Consider the following 19,001-nt stretch of genomic DNA (forward strand, 5'->3'; position numbering starts at 1 on the left):
GGCAAGTTAGAATCAGATATAGCTATAGCTTAGTCTTCAAGAAACAAAGAGCATTCGGGATTTAACTAGGACGTGCAGGCGTTGTGGTACACACCACACAGCCTTTAGGACTGTAAAAAGAAACACCTCTGAAATCCCCGAATACAACCCAAAATACATCCCAAAAACAACCCAAAACCTCACACACCATCTGAAACGTCAGTGTAGCTGGTGACAGTGCTGCCACACAGCTGAGCAGCCTGGGTACAGGCCATGGCACAAGCCCTGGCCGTACATGGGGATAGAGAATGTGCCCACTCCATAGTGACACAGGACCAAGCGATTCCATGGACCCACATGGGCTGTGAACATAAGGCAGTCATCTCCAGGCCACCCATCCCAAAGCACTGACTGTGTGTTTCGTTCATGTGTAAGCGTTTCTAGACTACTCAGCTTTGATTCAGTGAGGGGGACATGGAAAAGGTGTCCCCTGGGTACCCAGAGCTGCTGACCCACAGGCTGTGCGTGGCCCCTTCACAAGGCTTCTGGGGTGAGCTGCAGAGCTGACAGCCAGAGTTTGCTCCTCAGCAAGCAAGACAAACCACAAAGGTTGAATATTTCAGTTGTGAGGATGTGATGCCCTTGCCAAAACCCTGAGCTCTCAATTGCTGGCTTTAAAAGTCATGTGTGTTTGCATAACACCACCCAGCTATGCTTTAAACCAGCTTTTTAGTCAAAGTGAGAGGAGGTGGGCCAGTCAAAGAGGGATCCAAACAACCTCGTGTCCACAGAGCACACCATTAACTGAAACAGTCACGTGAAGGAAGCCTTTGGTCTGGTTTGTGAATCTTTAATATGCATTTCTGCAGCTCTGTTAACCACTCAGCCAACTCATATTCTTTTAGACACAGTAGACATTTTCATGAAGTATTTATAGCAGCCCAAGCTAAATAACTAGATTTCTAGAGATCTTAATTCACAAGCACTGTTGTTAAAGTAATGGCCTTTTAACAGAGGGGTTTGGAGAGTCTGTTCCCAAATCCCAGCCTTCCTTGCTTACACTATAAACAGTAAAGAGATGAACTAATACAATGGAAGGGTAACTAATCTGGGGTGTTTTTTGTGGTGAGGAATAGCTGCATCCGTAGGAATATGTGTGCAAACCCTGACTGTTCTGTTCCACTCAGTTATTTATGAGGAAGGAGGACAACTGAGCAGGGGGAAGGGCTGGGGCCGCCCAGCCCTGCAGAGGCAGGAGGAAAGAGCAAACCCCAACACGCTCGTGGGGCGTTGGAACGTGGCCAGTCCTCTGGGCATGGCCCCAGCGTGGTGACAACAGCTTGTTCTTCAGAGAAAACAGCTTTGATCCAGTAATTGATAACAATCACTCCATGGCACAAGTGACAGCCCTCTGCTACAAGGGTGCTTTTCCTGCAGCTGTTTCATTTGATAAGCCAGCAGCGTTTAACTGAAGGAAAGCACTACAATAACACACTATTCATTCCTATTCCTTGTTATCAAACAACCTTTCCATTTGTTCATAACTCTCCTCAGGCTGACTGATGCAGGTTTCAGAGTGGAAACAGCAATCAAAACTAATGCTCAGGCTCCTCTTGGCTGCTGTGGTTTCTCTGCCTTGCCTGCACAGACAGGTCGACGCATCAATTCAGCCCAGCACCGCGGCTCGTTTCAGCCAAGCACCAGTTCCAGATGCTGGTTTCAAGTGGTCACACCCCTCCCCATCTTCCACCAAACCCACTTCACCCTGACACAAAGCCAGGATCAAATATTATTAATGACCTCTGCACAGGCCTCCTCAAGTCCCAACACAGAATGGTTTTGGTGGTTTGGCCTTTTGGGTTGCTGGGGTTTGCTTCTCTTTCCTGTACCAAAGGTCTTTTTTCACTTCTTGTTTTTAGACATCTTTGGTTTTATCCATGGTGAAGTCACATGTGCCACCTGATCTCCTTGCTTGATAGTTTCTGAACAGGGGTTGAGAGGTGCTCTGGAAAGACAATGCTTTGCAGTGGGATGTATTCCTTCTTCCCACTACAAGGAAAGGACTCGTGGAGTTACTGATAAGGTTTATATCCAAGCAAACATGATTTCACAGCCTTTAACTTTCACAGTCCTCAAATGATTTCTTGCAGCATACTGGAGGATGCCTGTCCTCCAGCTCTCAGAGGGAGGTCTTTGCCTCCTTGGTAAAGGCAAACTATTTCACCTGTCTCCAGGATTTGGTGGCAGTGGCAGTCAGGGACACAGCTTCACGAGCCCTCTTTGGAGCCACATCACAAAAACATGCACAGAGAGCTGCTTCTATGAAAGAGTAACTCCCATGCTAATGACTCATTAGTGCAGGGGGGCATTTCAGAGCTGGTGCTGTAGCCATGGTGAGCATTTTTCGCCAGGTCTACGTTACTTTTCACATCTTGCTGATTGCATTAAGGAAAGTTTAATTGAATACATGCCCATTTACATTCCAATGTAGCTGCTGTGCAGCATCCACAAACACAATCCCACTTTGACATTTAGAACTCATTAACCCTGACATATATTTTTCTACAGCTCAAAGGCTGTTGCCTCCACTCCTCAAAAGAAATCCCCAGTATAGACAACACAAACTTGTTTACCACAGTGGAGTATTTAAGGTCCAGTCCAGATTGCAGAGGCCATAAGCAAAAGACCACAACTGATTCTGGTAGTGTGACTTTTTGCCATCTTTCTCCCAGCTTAAGCTCCAGGTGAAGATCAAGGTGAAGCTGGTTTGTTCCCAACAGTCCTCAAGATTTCCTTTTCTTCCTCAGAGCTCTCAAGGTTCACCTGACCTTCCAGTATCAGTGTGCAATAATCCTTAAACAATCCACTTTCATTAGTGATTTGCTCCTCAGCATCTCTTACCTGAGAATTTCAAAGACCTTTCATTAAGCCTCACAACCCTCCTGGGCTGGAAGCAGTATCCCTGTTTTACACAGGCTTCACTGAATCACAGCAGGTCCCAACAGTAAATAATAAGACTTGTGAACCTCTGTCAGTTTTTCTATTTGTTCCTCCACTGAGGGCATGAAACAGCCTCAAGAGAACACCCACAAGCTGGGACCAGACACACAAGTTGTGTTTGTTCAGTTTTCACTGGGGTGCTTCATGAAATGCCCAGCCCTCGAGCTTCCCCTCTCACTCTGCTCTCTTGGTACCTCAATACTGGGAATAATTAGCTTTCTCATTAGCAGGCTCAGAAGAGCAGGGGAGAGACAAGATTCTCCATCTTATGGGTGATGCTATTTCCTTTCACTTGGTGGAAAAAGTCTCAGTTGGAGGACAAGACCCTTGGGGGAATGCATGGGGGAGCAGGGCTGCTCCTTGATCCATCCTTCTCCAGGGCTTTGGTGCTGACTGAGTCTTATTTTTGTCCCTCACAACACCGCAACTGTGTCAGGATCCTGACCCACCAGCTCTGTCTGCTATAATCTTATAAGCTGCAGGAATATGATTTGCTGCCATGAAGTTGTTGGTTTTAACTGGGATTTCAGTAGCAGGGAGATGAAAACTCTCCCAAATGCCAAAGGCTGTGCCAGAGCATCTGCATTTTATCAGTCAGATGATATTTTTCACTTAAAATTACTCCAATAACTGTGGCTTACTGGGCAATTTAGCAACATAAGTGGTTCTGATGAGCTCCCAGTGCAAGACAAATAAGCAGGTTTCAGCAGTAGGACTCTCAGTGTTTCAGAGAAATGATTACAAACTCCTAAGTGAGTGTTGCTGCCCACTAATTGGCAGTTTGCAGCCGTGTCACTGCTGCTGCTTTGAGGAGTTTCACCCTTCAGACCTTTAAAAAAATATGCAAGAAACTTAGAGGAGACATTTACTGTGATGGGTTGGATGCAGGCATCTATTAAAAAGAAAAGACTATGGGCAAAGGCAAGCAATATCTCAGAGTTTCTCCGAGCTTTATGGGCAGCAGAAGACTCGGCTGCTGTCGTTACTGAGGCACACTGCCTGTAGGCAAAGATTTCCATTACCAGCCTATCAGTCACATGGGCAGAGAACAAGATTAACAACTGGTCCTTTGTACAATGTTCAGCTGAGGTAATTAATTGGGGATCGATTCACAAGTCATCTGACTCCTTTTTAAGTTTTACAGTGATAAAAATCATGATGGATGGGATGGAGCAGGAGAAATTCCAGCCTGGCTGGGCATGAAATGAGTTCTGTGTGTGGGAGCAGCCAGCCTGCCCTGAGACTTGCCCAAGTATTTCCAAACATGGGTATTGATGGTAATTTCTTGCTAACTCTCAGTAGTGGCACTTCTGTCTCCATTTCAGCTGTGGAGCCCATTGCAGCACTGATGCTCTTGTGGCATCACAGTGAGCAGCAATGAGCTGAGCTTGTGCCTTGTTCTTCTGAGACAAGACTATTTAAAGCATGTAAATGGTAATTATTTATAAACCAGCTTCATAAGCCACATCTTTTTTCCATCTACACAGTTTTCCCTGCCTCTGAAAGACTATCCAAATAATGCTGCAATGTCCCTAGACCATCCTGTCCCTGCCCCTAACCCTTATGGAAAAATTGGTGCCATCTACTTCTGCTTCTTGAGCACAGCATCCCTGACTGCTGTCAGGGTAAGAATCACTTCAGAGATTATTGCCAAGTGCCTGCTCTGCAGTTTCAGCCTCTCCCCTCTCTTTCCTCTTTGCTGTGCAGCTTTGCTGACCTTGAGAGCCCCTAATTGGGAATTCCCCCAATTAACAGTGTCCCCATTGCTTCTCCTGAGCCACCCAGGACCACAGTTTTGCCATCCTGAAAGAGATTAAAACCAGGCAATAAAGTCCTGCTGCAGAATTTAATATGCCCATTGCAAATTTTTGAGGTGTTGCTGCAAAACAGTGGGGTTTAATTCTGTTATCCAGTAATGAAGAAGCATCAAGACCAGGCACACAGCAAGAGAACCAGACCAAAGCGACAGCAAAGTGTCTGAGTGCAGAGCTTGCTTCTTGCATCAGCATGTACAGCTTTGACTGCTGAAAGCAACATATTTCTTGTGAATTAATAAGTTTAAAAAAACCCCACCAGTTTCTGGTCAGCTCCTGGGGGAAACAGTGGTGGAAATAATGTGTTCATGTATATTCCTTCTGTGCTGTAAAATACCAAAGCAGTACTGAAGCAAAGGAGGCTGCCAGCTCAGTAACTCTGCAGCAAAGCTGCACTTTCCTGTGAAAGCTCCCTAATTCCCTCTGGGCCCTCCTCTGGGTTCCTTCTGACCATACCAGCAATGCCAATACTTTGTCACACTGATATTTCTTTATATTCAGATGTTTGTTGTATCTTGGTGCATCGTCAGCTCCGGGGGTCCAACGGCTCAGAGCCCGTCACAGGTTGTGCCAGGACACAGGGCTGTGATGTATGGATAAAGGAAGATCTTTTAAAAATTCATGTTTTGCCAAGTCTTGAGAAAAAACACATTAAGGGAGGAGATCAGCTCCTGCATGGCTGTTACAGCACTGGCAGGCTGTTTCAGTGCTCTGCTAGCAAAAAGAGTCTTCTCCAGTTTTGATGTGTGTTTCTGCATTTTGACTTGCACACGAAAACACTGAACATTGATCTGTCCTTTCAGGTAACTGCAATACTCCACCAAGCCAAAATGAAGCCTGTTTTTGTCATCATAGAAATGTTTTACAGCTAAAGGTAATAAAACCACTTCAGACAGAGCTCACTGCCTCTCTCCAGAGACACCGGAGTCGTTGCAACCCTCTGACTTTAGATTCTTGTTTTCATTAGCTTTGTATTTAAAGAAAGAAAGAACTCCCCACACTCCAGTGGCAGAGCACACTCAGACATAGTTTAGCAGGGAAGCAAAGCCCCAGGAAAGCCTGCTTTAAATAAGAGATGTGTTTATTTTGCAGCACAAGTCTCCTCCCTCAAAACCTGCTCAGAATGAAACATTTCAGATGGGACAAGTGTTGGGCAGAAGATACTTTCCTGACAAACCATTCTATACGTGGTCCATCATGCACTGTAATCCATAACTGGAGTTAGATAGATGGATTTCCCACCAAGCAGCTAATCATAGAATCATTTTGTGTGGAAAAGATCTGTAAACTCCTGGAGTCCCAGCCCTCCCCTCATCCTGCCCAGCCCACCACTAACCCACGGCCCTCAGCACCTCAGCTCCACAGCTTTGGGCACTCCCCCAGCTCCCTGAGCAGCCTGGGACAGGGGCTGACAACCCTCTCAGGGAAAAAGTTCTTAATCTTCAGTTTAAACCTCCCCTGGTGCAAGTTTATCCATCCCCCTTGTCTTTGCCTGGGCATCCTGGTGTCTGTCCATGTAATAAGGTCAGTGTAGTGTAAGGGACTTGCTGAATGTTTGCAACCCCAGCACATGGGTTGCTTGCTAAAGGCTGGATTCAATTATTTCCTATTAGTATCAAGGCTATTAGTAGCAAGAGGAATCATTTGTGCCCCTTGAGTTGGTCTCTGATCTCTTAATGGGCTGCAACGGGCTCCTCTAGTAAATAGAAGAGCAGGGTCGAACCTCTTCTCCTGATGCTCACAATGGGAGGAGATCAACACTGAGTATGTTTCCACACCTATTAGTACTCCATCAAATAGGAGATGATTTCATATCTAACAGGTTGCAGGGAGCTCCTTCCTCTGATACCACAGAAGAAAAATGAAAGGTGGCTTTGGAGGAAAGAGCAAGCTTCATTTGACCTAATAGTGCAAAGTGAATGAGAAAGCTTTAACCTATCGATTCAGGGCTTGGCATAACGTGCTGCAATGATCTGTTTCAGTGCTCTGAGACTGTGTGCTGAATTAAGGAAGCATTCAGCACGCCCATGCTGAGTCTCTGAAACTCTCTTTTCATTCAAGCCAGCAGTTGTTTGGCCATTGTATGAATTGTGTGCATTGTTTCCTTGCTAGCAAACCATCTGAGCAAAATGCTTTCCAACATGGAAATTATTAGCCATTTTATGAGCAAAATTATTCTGTTGTATTCAGTGATGGGTTTCAGAAAAGGGCATTTGCTCCAATTTTCACTGCTCTCAGTTTTCCCTCTTTCAGAGCAAAAGGCACTATGGTGGCTTCTTTCCAGCCTTGACATAAAGGGAAATGTTGAGCATGGTGTAATCCCAGCTCAACCCCTGTGCTCGGGCTGCTCAGAAACAAATCTACCACAGACCCCCCATGTTTTTGCCTTGTTTTGCTCCTCATGCATAGCAATTTTCTGAAGAATGTGTCTTTAGCTGGGAGGAGCCTGAGCAGCTCTGCTCCTACCCCTCTGTGCTGAGCTCGTGCCATCTGCCCCAGGAGCTGCATTTGGCTGACCCCAGTTTCTGCTATTAAACACACCCAATGTGTCAGGACACTCCTGACACTGAGGTTCTCACACACACAGTAGTTCCAGCATCACCACTGCCAAACTGACCATGAGCTTCCCTGCAAGGGGCACAGGAACGTGTCCAGGTGGGTTTGGGAAGGAGCCTCCACACCCTCCCTGGGCAGCCTGGGCCAGGGCTCCCTCACCTCAGCACCAAAGCACTTTCTCCTGGTGTTTAAGCATGACTTTGTGTTCCAGCTTATGTCCATTACCCCTTGTCCTGGCACTGGACACTGTAGGAAAAAAAGTGTCACCCCATCCTCTCAACATCAGCCTTTAGAGATTCATCAGCATTGATAAGGTCCCTCCTCAGCCTTCTCTCCTCTAGGCTGAGCAGCCCCATGTCCCACAGCCTTTCCTCATCAGGAAGATGCTCCAGTTCCCTCAGCATCTTGGTAGCCCTGCACTGGACTCTCTCCAGCAGTTCCCTGTCCCTCTGGAGCTGGGGAGCCCAGAACTGGACACAGGACTCCAGATGAGGCCTCAGCAGGGCAGAGAAGAGAGGGAGCAGAACCTCCCTCACCCTGCTGCCCACACTCTCCTTGATGCCCTCCAGGATCTTCTTGCCCACGAGGGCACTCTGCTGCTCATGTTCAGTTTGCAGCACTCCCAGGTCCCTCTCCTGGCTGCTCTCCAGCAGGTCACCCCCAGCCTGTGCTGGTCTCAAGTAAGCAATTAAGAAAGACCATCCCATAGCATCTGCTACTGCCAGCCACTTTGCTGCTGAAGGGTGGGAAAAAGCATCTATCATCAGCAAAATCAAGCTTTTTCTTTTCCCTTTGCCCTCCTAGAACTTAACGGTTCCTAAATCACTTCAGAGTTTCGAGGAAATAACATTTCCTCCTAAGGAAAGTCTTGGACCATCACAGCTCTGAGTAGATTTCATGACTGAGCTATAAAGTGCTTGGTAATAGAAATGCTGCCAGTCCTTCAGCCACAGTGGTCCCAGCTGGCCCCTCTGATAATAAATCACATGAAATGAGGAGCAAACAGGACTTTCATCAGGGAGATGTGCAACAGAGGGGTAAAAACAAGTGGGCTTTTCAGCAGTGCCATGTGGGGAGGGGGAGTTCCCACCAGCTTCTATTTTGACTCAATGTCTGGAATGTTTTAAATTAGTGTTGGGTGTCTGTTAAGATTTTACATAGTGAATATTTCCACATATATGAATGTTTAAGGCACCACTGCTCAGCTTATCTCAGGAAATCTGAAAACCATGGTGTGGCGGCCACACAGCTTTCACAAAAACACGTTGTTACGTGATGTACCAGCAAAATAACAAGCTCAGATTTGTCATAGTGCTGCCTGCAGGCTTGCAATCAATTCATCTTTGTACAAATGCAAAAGTGGTCCCCTTGGGAACGTGCTAAACATCAGAGTTTTCCAGTGCCTATGGAACAGTTTATAATGTCCCACTGGGATCAAAAAGGGACCCAAAACAGGGTGCATATGGATGTTTCACTGCACAGGCTATTCAGACATTCCCAACTCAAAACATTTGTGGCCAAAACAAGTGAAAATGCTCAGATGCCCTCAACACACTGGAAGAATGAGGATCCTGGAGTGTGAATTCGGAGATGCCCTGGGCAGGGCCTGGCCCAGCCAGGCACCAGCACTCAGCTGCACAGCATATGCTAACGAGCTTCATCATTCAATAATGAATAGCAACATTTAATTAGTGCAAACATTGCCATGCATAAAATACTTTAATTACACTAGAGGCTGGTGGGAATAAGCCAGTTTGGGGTGACGTTGAGTGGGAGGCTCAGCTCTCATCTGTGCACTGAAACGTGGCCGTTGTCAGAGAGGAAGATGGGGCTTTGCCTCGGTGCCTTCACTCACAGGTTCATTATACACCCACCTCGCTTTGGTTTGGGTTTAATTGGCAGAGGGGGGACATTCTCATTGCTGTGTCAACGAGAGGTGGTGGCTGCTGTTTGGTGAGGGTGGGTGTCATAGAATCACAGAATTGGTTTAGTTCAAAAAGATCTGTAAGATCACCAAGTGCAACTCCTGCCCTCACCCTGCCCAGCCCAGCACTGACCCCTCAGCACCTCAGCTCCATGGCCTTGGGATCCCTCCAGGGCTGGGCACTCCCCCAGTTCCCTGGGCAGCCTGGCACAGGGGCTGACACCCCTCTCAGGGAAAAAGGTCTCAGCCTCCTCTTCTCCAGGCTCAACACCCCCATTCCCTCAGCCCCTCCCCAGCACCCTTGTCCTCCAGCCCCTTCCCCAGCTCTGAGCCCAGCTCTGGCCCCTCAGTGTCCCTGTGGCAGTGAGTGAGGGGCCCAGCACTGAACACAGCCCTGGAGCTGCAGCCTCCCCAGGGCCCAGCACAGGGGGACAATCCCTGCCTTGCTCCTGCTGCCATATCAGTTCTGATACAAGCCACGATGCCACTGAAAATGTCTAGTGCACCAAATATCGAGCCTGGTGTCCCATCTATGTTTTCAGGATATCACAACACTGTTTCCTGCCTTCCTCTAGATTAAGCCACTCAGACAATTAGCAAAGGCACATGCAAAAGAAGCAGAAGCTCAGGAGGTGTCTAAGTGAGGGATTTGTAGCTTTCCCCAGTGCTCCATCTGCTGTGGCTGTTCCAGGAGGAACACGTGTGAATGCACCCAGAAATAATACCTTGTGTCATCACCGGTGCAGACGGTAGTCCTTGGTACCCACGAGACAGATGGGCTGGAGGTGTCTCATCAGCATCCTCAGTGCTGCCAAGTGGCTAAGTGGCTGCATGTGTTGTCACTACACAGGAGAGTAATTTGGGGACGCTGCATGTTGCTGGCTGAAGAAGCGACGAAGCCGCCGAGCAGGAGTGAGATTGCAGCTCATGGTTTATCCCTGGTGGGAGAAACTGAGGCAGGATGTGAACCCTGGGATGGAGCCCACCAGAAGCCACCACTCAGGTATGCCTTCACCCCAAAGCCTGTGCTTGTACATCCACCTGCCCCCAGATTGGCTGCTCCAAACCCAGAAGGATGCTTTAGTGCACAGGTGTGGGCAGTATCTTGCAGCTTTGCCAGAGTCAGGTTTGCTCAGGGATTTGGGGGTATCTTATGTCAGTCAATCAGATCTTTCCTGCTTCATTTCATTCATGACATTGCTTTTGTCAAGAAGGTGTTCTGAAATTCCTGAAAGCTTTTTTTTTTACACAATTAGCCACTCAAAGGACAAAACCCTCACCCTCAAACCAACTAAAACCACACTCAGCAACAGCAGACGTGTGGAAAACCAGACTGGGATGAAGACAAAAGAAAGCACATAATAAACTGTCTGACATGGGTCAGGGACATTTCAAGACATTAAAAAATGTTTGTGGTAGAAGAAAACTATCTCCTGCCCAGCTCTTTCATGATGCTGGTGTCTAGAGAGGGGGGATATGGTGAGAAATGTCTATGATAGCCACAGCCCAATGTGTTAGGGTCAAAGGTCTCACCCAGCTGTGTGTGGGGCAGGGTGCTAGTACCAAGTAAAGGTTTGTACAAGACCTCCCTGGGAACCCACAGCTTTGCTGGTGGATGCAAGAAGAGGTCCCACCAGCCTGGATGGAGAGTGGGAAGGGCAGGACATGATTGCTCATCACTGTTGGATACCCATCTATTATATAAAGCTTTTGACATCCAGGCGTGACCTGGCACAAAGATGTCCTGGGCTGAGTGACTTCATGGAAGTCACCGTGGGTGGCTGTGCTGGGAGCAGAGCAGCAGCAGCATCCACCTCTGTTCCTCCAGCCCGGGAGGGGAGGCATGGCTGCTAAAACCAGGCTGGCACCCCAGAAATGGGAATCTGCATGGCCATGCTTGCCCCATCTGCCCTCTGCTCAGCTGCAGGATGGGACCCACGGAGCAAAGGAGAGCTCAAAATATGAGGCTGCCTCCACATCCATCTCACCTCTGAGAAAATACCACATGTGGCTGAATCTCTCCAAAGCCTTCTCTGCTCCCATGGCTGCATTCTGCTGCCCAAGTCGATCCATAAAGGGGCACAAATGGCTCTGGAGGAAAATCTGTCCTTTCCCTACAGACTGTTGTCAGTTGCCACATAAGGCACAAAACCAAAGGCAATTATCCAAGCCTGGTTTCATAACAAGTGCGTATTTTGCAAGTTTGAAAACTTTGGCTTCTTGTGGAACATCTTTTCTTCCTGGAACCGTCTCCCTTTATTCATCAGAAACGTTTTAGTCTTCATTTAACATTATTCTGCTGGTGCTTTATGGACGAGCAACACATTGCTCTCTCCCCTGCTTGCATCTGCCACGAGAACAAAAGGAAGATACTCTGCACCTGTCCCTGCTTCACAAGCAGCTGAAGCGAATCCGACTCCACAGACGCCGAACAAAGTGCGAGCAATGACTCACTATGGAAATAAGACTTATTTCTTTTGCACTCTATTATGTGGCAGCCCCAGAGAGCAGGCACGCTTTCTGTGTGCATATGTGGTGTGCCTATTTCCAAATCTTTCCAATGCTTTCTCAACAACTCTGGGACGAGGCAGAAACGCTGCCTTTCTGTCCTGCACACGCCGCTGATGCACATCTGCTCTGTGAGCTACTTACAGTCGTTAAGCTTGAACTAGGCACGGTGAAAATCCAAGGAAATGGGACCAAAATGAAGGAAATGTCTCAAGTCCCCCTGTAAAACCAAGGTGTGTGCAACATAATGAAACCATCTGGTAACATTTCAGCTCTGAGCTCAACCAGTTTCCTTCCTCACTCAGACTTACAGCCACTAACTTTCGACAGAAGTTTGGCTTTCAAGCCTTTTATCTGCTCCCTGTCTTAAACAAACCCCATTTTGTTATAGTGAATAAACCTAACACCTTCCCAGCCACAGTAAACACAGCAGATATTTTTTGCCTGCATAAGATAACTGTTTAAAAAAGAGCTAATTGCTTCTTCTAGAGAAAGTGCCTGATGTTCCCGTTCCAGCACAGCACAAGCAGCACATGTATGGTGCTATCAAGATTGTTTCTCTTCCCTGCTCCTCTATGCTTCATATTCTCCACTTCAGTTATTCTGAAGCCTGGCAGGCTTCTTAGAAAAAACAAGAAAAGGGTAAATGATTTTACAAGTAGCCCCTTTCAGAGCTGAGCTGAGTGTAAAACAGAAGCCAAATGGTCTTTTTTCACTGCACAGTCACACCATCCCGCAGTGGAAAGCCATGGAAAGGCTTCCCACTGGCTGCCCTCGCTGACAGGACATCTCTGTCCCTCAGAGAGGCAGGAACACCATTATTTATGGCAGGGACACCATTATTTATCTTCCCATCTGCACAACATCAGACTTCAATGCAGAAATACTCACCTTCTGAAGAAAACAGCTTGGAGGCAAGAAGGTATCTGTGGTCTAAGGACCTGGCTTTGCACGCCTGCACTGTGTCATCCAAGGGCACACAAGAGGAGGAAGAGGATTGCTTTTGGAAGCCACCCTTCCACTTGTCCAGCTTCACATCTTGTAAGCTCTTAAATACCTGTCAAAAAAGAAATGCAATGTACTTTGTGGCCCATGGAATGATGCCCTTTAACAGCCATGCCTTATGGTGCTGGCTGCTCCTGTTCTGTCGCTTTCTACCCACAGTTTCATCTGAAAGCCACCAACAGAAGCTCAGTAGCCACCAGCCAGTGCCTCCAAAGCTTTCTACACATCTCAGCTTTATTGCTGTCATAACAATTTGGAAACAGGATCCTTTGTTGAGGGATATGAGGAAAAATGTGGCAGTCACTTGGCTTAATTCTGTGAAGAATAAGAACCACTGGAACAGAGTCCACACCTCCTTTGCCCAAAAAATGCAGATGCTGCAGGGTGTCTCTCAGAGACAAGCTCCTCTAATCCAGACAGCACAGTTGAGCTGTGAAATGGCCTCTCATTACAAAGGGCTTTGTGTCATCACAAATGGGAGGTAAAATTCTCTTTAAAATGTATTTGTTGCAACAAAGTTCAGGTTGACCCGTTACCTTTTTTGAAGAGGAGAAGTTTAAGTCAAAATGAGGATGTGGAAGTGGTCCTGGACTGTTCAATAAAGACCAAGGAAAGGTGTTCATCATTTTCCAGCCTGAATTCATGAGCTCACCACATGAATCAGCTCTTGGAGCAAAGCAAAGAGTGACAGCAGAGAAGTGTCGCAGATGTATCTGCCCTGGAGACCACTCAGTCCTAAAGAACTTGTATCAGAACACGTTTCTGTGTCCTGCAAGGAGCAAAACTGCTGCAATAACAAAACCTGGATTAATAGTTTACAGTCTTGAGGCTGGGCCAGGGACCATGGAGACAGATCACAGAGCCAAAGCTCACCATGGGGAAGATCAGCAGGCATTGAGCAGGGAAACCCCCCCCTGCACAGACCCCATGTTGCACAGGTGCCTTCCTGTTGCCCCAGGGCAAAAGCCAGCGCTTCAGTGCACAGCTGGCCAGCACATCTGCAGATACAAACACTGAGCTGTGCCCTACCCACACCCTGAAGTCAGTGCAGGGGATGAGTACATCTGCTGTGCTTGGTGAAGGAAGAGGGCCTGGAGTCACTGGAGGGAGGGCACATTGCCCCCAGCACCGAGCACACTCCTCCCCACAACCAGCACACACAGGTATGAGTCAGGATGAATCAACTGCTGCTGGCAGCAGGGGACAACTTGCTCTGGCTGTGACCAGGCTGGCAGCCAGCTGAAGGACAGCCCACTTGGGCAGCACCACAAGGATAAGTGAAAGCCACGTGCACCCCTTGCTGCATGTCTGATCCATAAAAGAAGAGCCTCAGCATGTCATAAGCACCCATAATCTCACCCACAAGTGCCCCTTCCACCTTTAGCAGAGCACCAAACCACCCTGAGCCTGTGGCTGCCTTCAAACTGCAGGAGAATTTCCAGATTCTTGCCTTCTGAAATAACAGCTAAAAGGAAAACAAAGATGCAGAAAGAGAGAGGGGAAAAAAGCCTGTGGTCTCGAGATCCAGTGGGCTCTCTCAGCAGATGTGTTTTGACAATGAATGATAATGTGTACATCTGTAAAAGCAAAAATAAAAGACTCCTCTAATAAAAACCCTGCAATGTCTTACTCACATTGGATTGTGCCAGGGATGAGAGGAAGTCCATTACCCTGCAAACACACATCAATCAAATCCCGTTTGTTACAGTAAGTTTTAACCATTTTCTGTTTGGAAAAAAGAAATGTTACCCTGGTGCCCTTGTCACTTCAGTGTGGTTTTAATATCAAGGGTAAACAGCTTAATTATTCCATGTGAGGAGATTCCCTGAAGCTCAGGCTGAGAACCAGACACCTCTCAGCACTCTGTGCCCAGGGGTTCTGACAGCCCCTCTCCAGAAAGGCGATGCACCCAAAGAGATGCCGACAGAAAGGGCTGTGCAATGCTCCAGGGTTGGGGTTGTTTTCAACACATACATTTCACAGCTGTAAATGCACTTTGATTGCAAGAATAAATTGTTGCAATGGGGTGGTAAATTGGCACTGGGGAGCAAGGCTCTCCCTTGCAGCCAGGGATGGAGGGGCACGTGCCTCACGGAGCAGCCGCTGCCACACTGCTTCAGCCCCATCCCTGGGTCACCTGCACGGCCTCAGAAACTCAAGTTTCACACACAGCTACGGCAGATTTTGTGCACCTGTACCACAGCTCAGCTGATGTGTTTGGGGGGGAAATGTCTCTGTTTTTTCAGCATCATTAGTTCCACACACAGCAAAGTCAGCAACGGAGCCACGTTCTTCCATGCCACACGAGGATCTGAAAGTACCACTGCAGAACTCCATTTACTCCTCTGTCAACTGTGTTTGTTAGGAAATGCACAGATTGAAAGCAGTGTGGTGAAATAAAGTAGCGATGATAGAAACACAGCAGCCCAATCCCAGGTCCCTTTCTGGTGACTGTCCTCCTGCCCAGCAGAGGAGGTGACTCACGCCTGTACCCAGCTCTATTTTAAGGCACCAGATTATCCAGCCTCTGCCTGAGATGGGGAATGGTTTTCTGTGATGGAGATCGTTTGTACCTGTCACCTCCAGTCGCTTTCCTGTTTACCCTCACTAATGAAACACTGACAACAGAGCTGTTCTGGTACTTGCACTTCAACACAGGCGCTCCATGGGAAATCCTTATTCAGGTCTGTGTCTGCTGTGCCTTGTTAGCCTCTTTCCCTTACATGAAATTGGCCTTTAAAGCTGCTGGTGATCCTTTAAAACAACTACAGTGGCACCTCATGGTCTCTTTCAGCTTCTGCCAACCTGATTTCCCATACCCCTGCTCCCACCAGCCTGTTTTCCCATCAGCTGTAGAAACAGCTTATTCTGCATTGTAGAACAGGATAGGAAAAGATGTATTTTATGGACTGAAATCTTTAAGGATGAGCTGCAAGCCTTTCCTATGTAGTTCAGAAAGCCCAGACAGAAAGCAGCTCTGATCCTGTAATTAAACCCAAAGAGCAGCTGACGCCATGCAGCTCCCCCTGCAAACAACCTGTGTTTGGAGCACGAGGAGCCACACTGGGCAGGCACCAAACCCCCTTCTCACACAGCTCCTGCACACGCCTGAACAAGCAGGAATTCTGTTCAATGCTGTTTTGCAACACGTTACAATGGCAAACCACCAAGGGTTCAGTCCAGAGCAGTGGCATTTAAACACTGGAATTTAACACTGGAGGCATTAAACACTGTGCCAGGCTGCTCGGGGAGCTGGGGGAGTCCCCAGCCCTGAGGGATCCCAAAGCCGTGGAGCTGAGGGCCAGGGGTTAGGGGTGGGCTGGGCAGGGTGAGGGGAGTGGCTGGAGTTGATTTTAAAGGTTTTTTCCAACCAAAATGATTCTATGATTTATTCTGCTCTGTGTTCGATTTGTATTTATCAAAGACAAAAAGCAAGCTGTGTACGAAGGGCAACGAGCAAATCCAAGAGAGGTTTGAAGGAGAAATAAGCCAGGGGTGAAGCACTGATTCTGAAACCCATTCAGAATAAGCAAAGAACCCAGGCAGAAGTGGGGAGATACCTTAGAAAGGATAATTTCCAGAAGGCTGATAAGCAGCAGGTGCCTGATGCCACAGGCAAGAGCAGAACCACATCCCCTGGAGCTGGGAGCACCAAGCACCCAGCAAATGCTGTGGGCTGAGGACATTTTGGGGGTACCAGGGATGCTAAGGCGCTACAGAAACGATGCTTGTTGTTTCTCTGTTCTGGCAAGCAGCATCTGCACACTGGGACAGGCCCCAGGGGCTCCAGGGTACCTGCCCAGACGCTTGTGCAATGAATCATCAAATGTCAGGGAATGGGAACACAATTATCTAAAGGAAACTCATGGCCATTTTTTTCCCCTCTCATTGTTAATCTAACCTGAAAAAAAATCATGTGTTCAGAGTGAGTGAAAGGATTTATTCAAGACTTCTGTTATTAATGGAAATGTTGTAGTGCTTGGCTACCCAGACTGCACGTGGACTCACCAAACTACTGAAACAGAGCCCATTTTCACACAGCCACAAATCAACCCAGAGGGGCTGCTTTGTCACGAAAAGCCAAATGAAAAACTACCTGCCAAGCCAGGATTGCACCAGAACTTTGGTCTAGGGGACTTTTAAAGCTTTGGTTAGTATTGTGCACTCTGGGGCAGCAAAAGGTGACTCTGCACCCGTCTCACAGCAGAGCCACGGCATCGCACCCACGTCACACCACGGCCAGTCCCGACCCCGTGCCTGACTCACTCCACAGCCTCCCAGTGCTTCAGTTATGCAGATTGCTGGTGACAATATCAAGCTGTCCTCTGAGTCTGTCTTGGAGCTTTAGAAATAGCAGTTAAGAACCAAATCATCCCCGGAGAAGCTATTATCTGCTCGCCTCATCAGCTGGCGCTAACGCGAGCTCCCGGCAGACCACGGCACACACCCGTCACTTCCATTCAGAAGCAGCGTGATGGGAGAGTTGTGACTATAATGAATTGCCACGAATCCCTCTCCCATCATCAGTGCTTTGCCCTCCTGTCTGAGCAGAGACCGTAAATCAGCTCCACTGAGGAGCTTCTTAAGTGTCTACTCGGAACAAACCAAAAAGCTTTGCACAAACAAGGCTTGGAGCTGTGGCAAACAGGAATTGCCAGTCTGAGCTGCCCATCTCTAGGCTGTTTGCACCACGGGCTCAGCTGCTGCAAGTGGCTGCTCCTCCTCGGCTTCTGTGTGTCCCCACCACTGTGCTGCCCATCAAAGTCCCACATTTGATTTATTGCCCTGATCACACAGAGAAGCAGGAGGGTTGGAACAGGCTGTCAACGTGCGTATTTATGCCTGGCATTATTGCCTGTGGGAGCAACCTTCTTGTTAGCACAGGCACCACCCTCTCAGGTGAAGAACTGCAAAATACAGAGTATTGCAGGAGCCATCTCAGCAAGAGTTTGGTACCTCCTTTTTCCTTAAGCCCTTTCAAGTTTACTCTGGAAAAACACTGCTCAGTGCTGGTCAATCATTTTGTGCCATTTTGTGCAAGGCCTGGCTTATCCCCTCAGACTTGAGCCTGAAATGGTGATATACACAGTGCACACCCTCTACACTTGGAAGTTAGAGCCACACACCTGTGAAGACTCAGTAGAAATGCTGGAGACAACTTCATGGAGTGAATGTTGCAGGTCAGCAAGCCAAAGGAGTGGAATTCCTAAGACTGAGACCTCTGTAAAAAAAAAAAACGTGAACTTCCTCATCCTGAGCCATTCCTTGCAGGTTTTCCACGAGCTGACTGCAGGAGGAGGCATGGAGATCAAGCAGCCCCTGCCAGGGAAATCCAACAGCAATATTTTAATCCTGGAAAACACAACTGATTTCCTACCTGTCAGAGAAATGCCCTTCCACGGGATCCAAAATCGAGACGTGAGCGTGCTGCTGGAACTCCAAACACATCCAGTTGAAGTAAGCACCAAAACAACGCTGAAATGAGCCCAATTTGCCAATAAAACCCAAGGATGGAGTTTCCAACCTGTTGCTGGAAAGACAAGTGGTTCCCTTGAACGCTCTGGCAGCAATCCCTGCTCCTGCAGGACGGCCCGCGAGCCAGACCGCTGCGTCTTTCAAAGGCAGGCAGCAGCACAAGCTGTTTGATCATCTCTGTGAACAGAGCTGTTGATTCACTGGAAAACACGGGAGAAACTGGGGAAAAACAAATCAAGTCCATTTACACTGCTGACACGTCTTTGCATCGCTGAAGGAGATGTGGAAAGTGCTTTGAGGCATCACAGTAACTGGGTAGCCCACACAGAAGAATTACTTTCTGCTTTGACATTAAGGACACTCAAAATAAAAACACCAAGTGGGATTTGGTATAGAAAGATTGAGCAAAAAACACCACCCCACACCCCACTATTTGGAAAACTTCTGGAGGTGGAAGTACTGGGTGATGGGGTTTCAGTGGGAACAGTCAGGGGAAAAGGAACAAAATCATTAAGTCTCTCATAGAAGCACACAGAATCCCAGAATGAGGGGGTTGGAAGGGAGCTTTAGAGACCCTCTAGTCCAAGCTCCCTGCTAAAGCAGGTTCCTCTTGATTAGGTCACACAAGAACATGTCCAGGTGGGTTTGGAAACCTCTGGAGAAGGAGCCTCCACACCCTCCCTGGGCAGCCTGGGCCAGGGCTCCCTCACCTCACACTGAAATAGTTTAAAAAAGCTGCA

This window comes from Colius striatus, chromosome 13, assembly GCF_028858725.1.
Source record: "Colius striatus isolate bColStr4 chromosome 13, bColStr4.1.hap1, whole genome shotgun sequence".
NCBI lineage: Eukaryota > Metazoa > Chordata > Aves > Coliiformes > Coliidae > Colius > Colius striatus.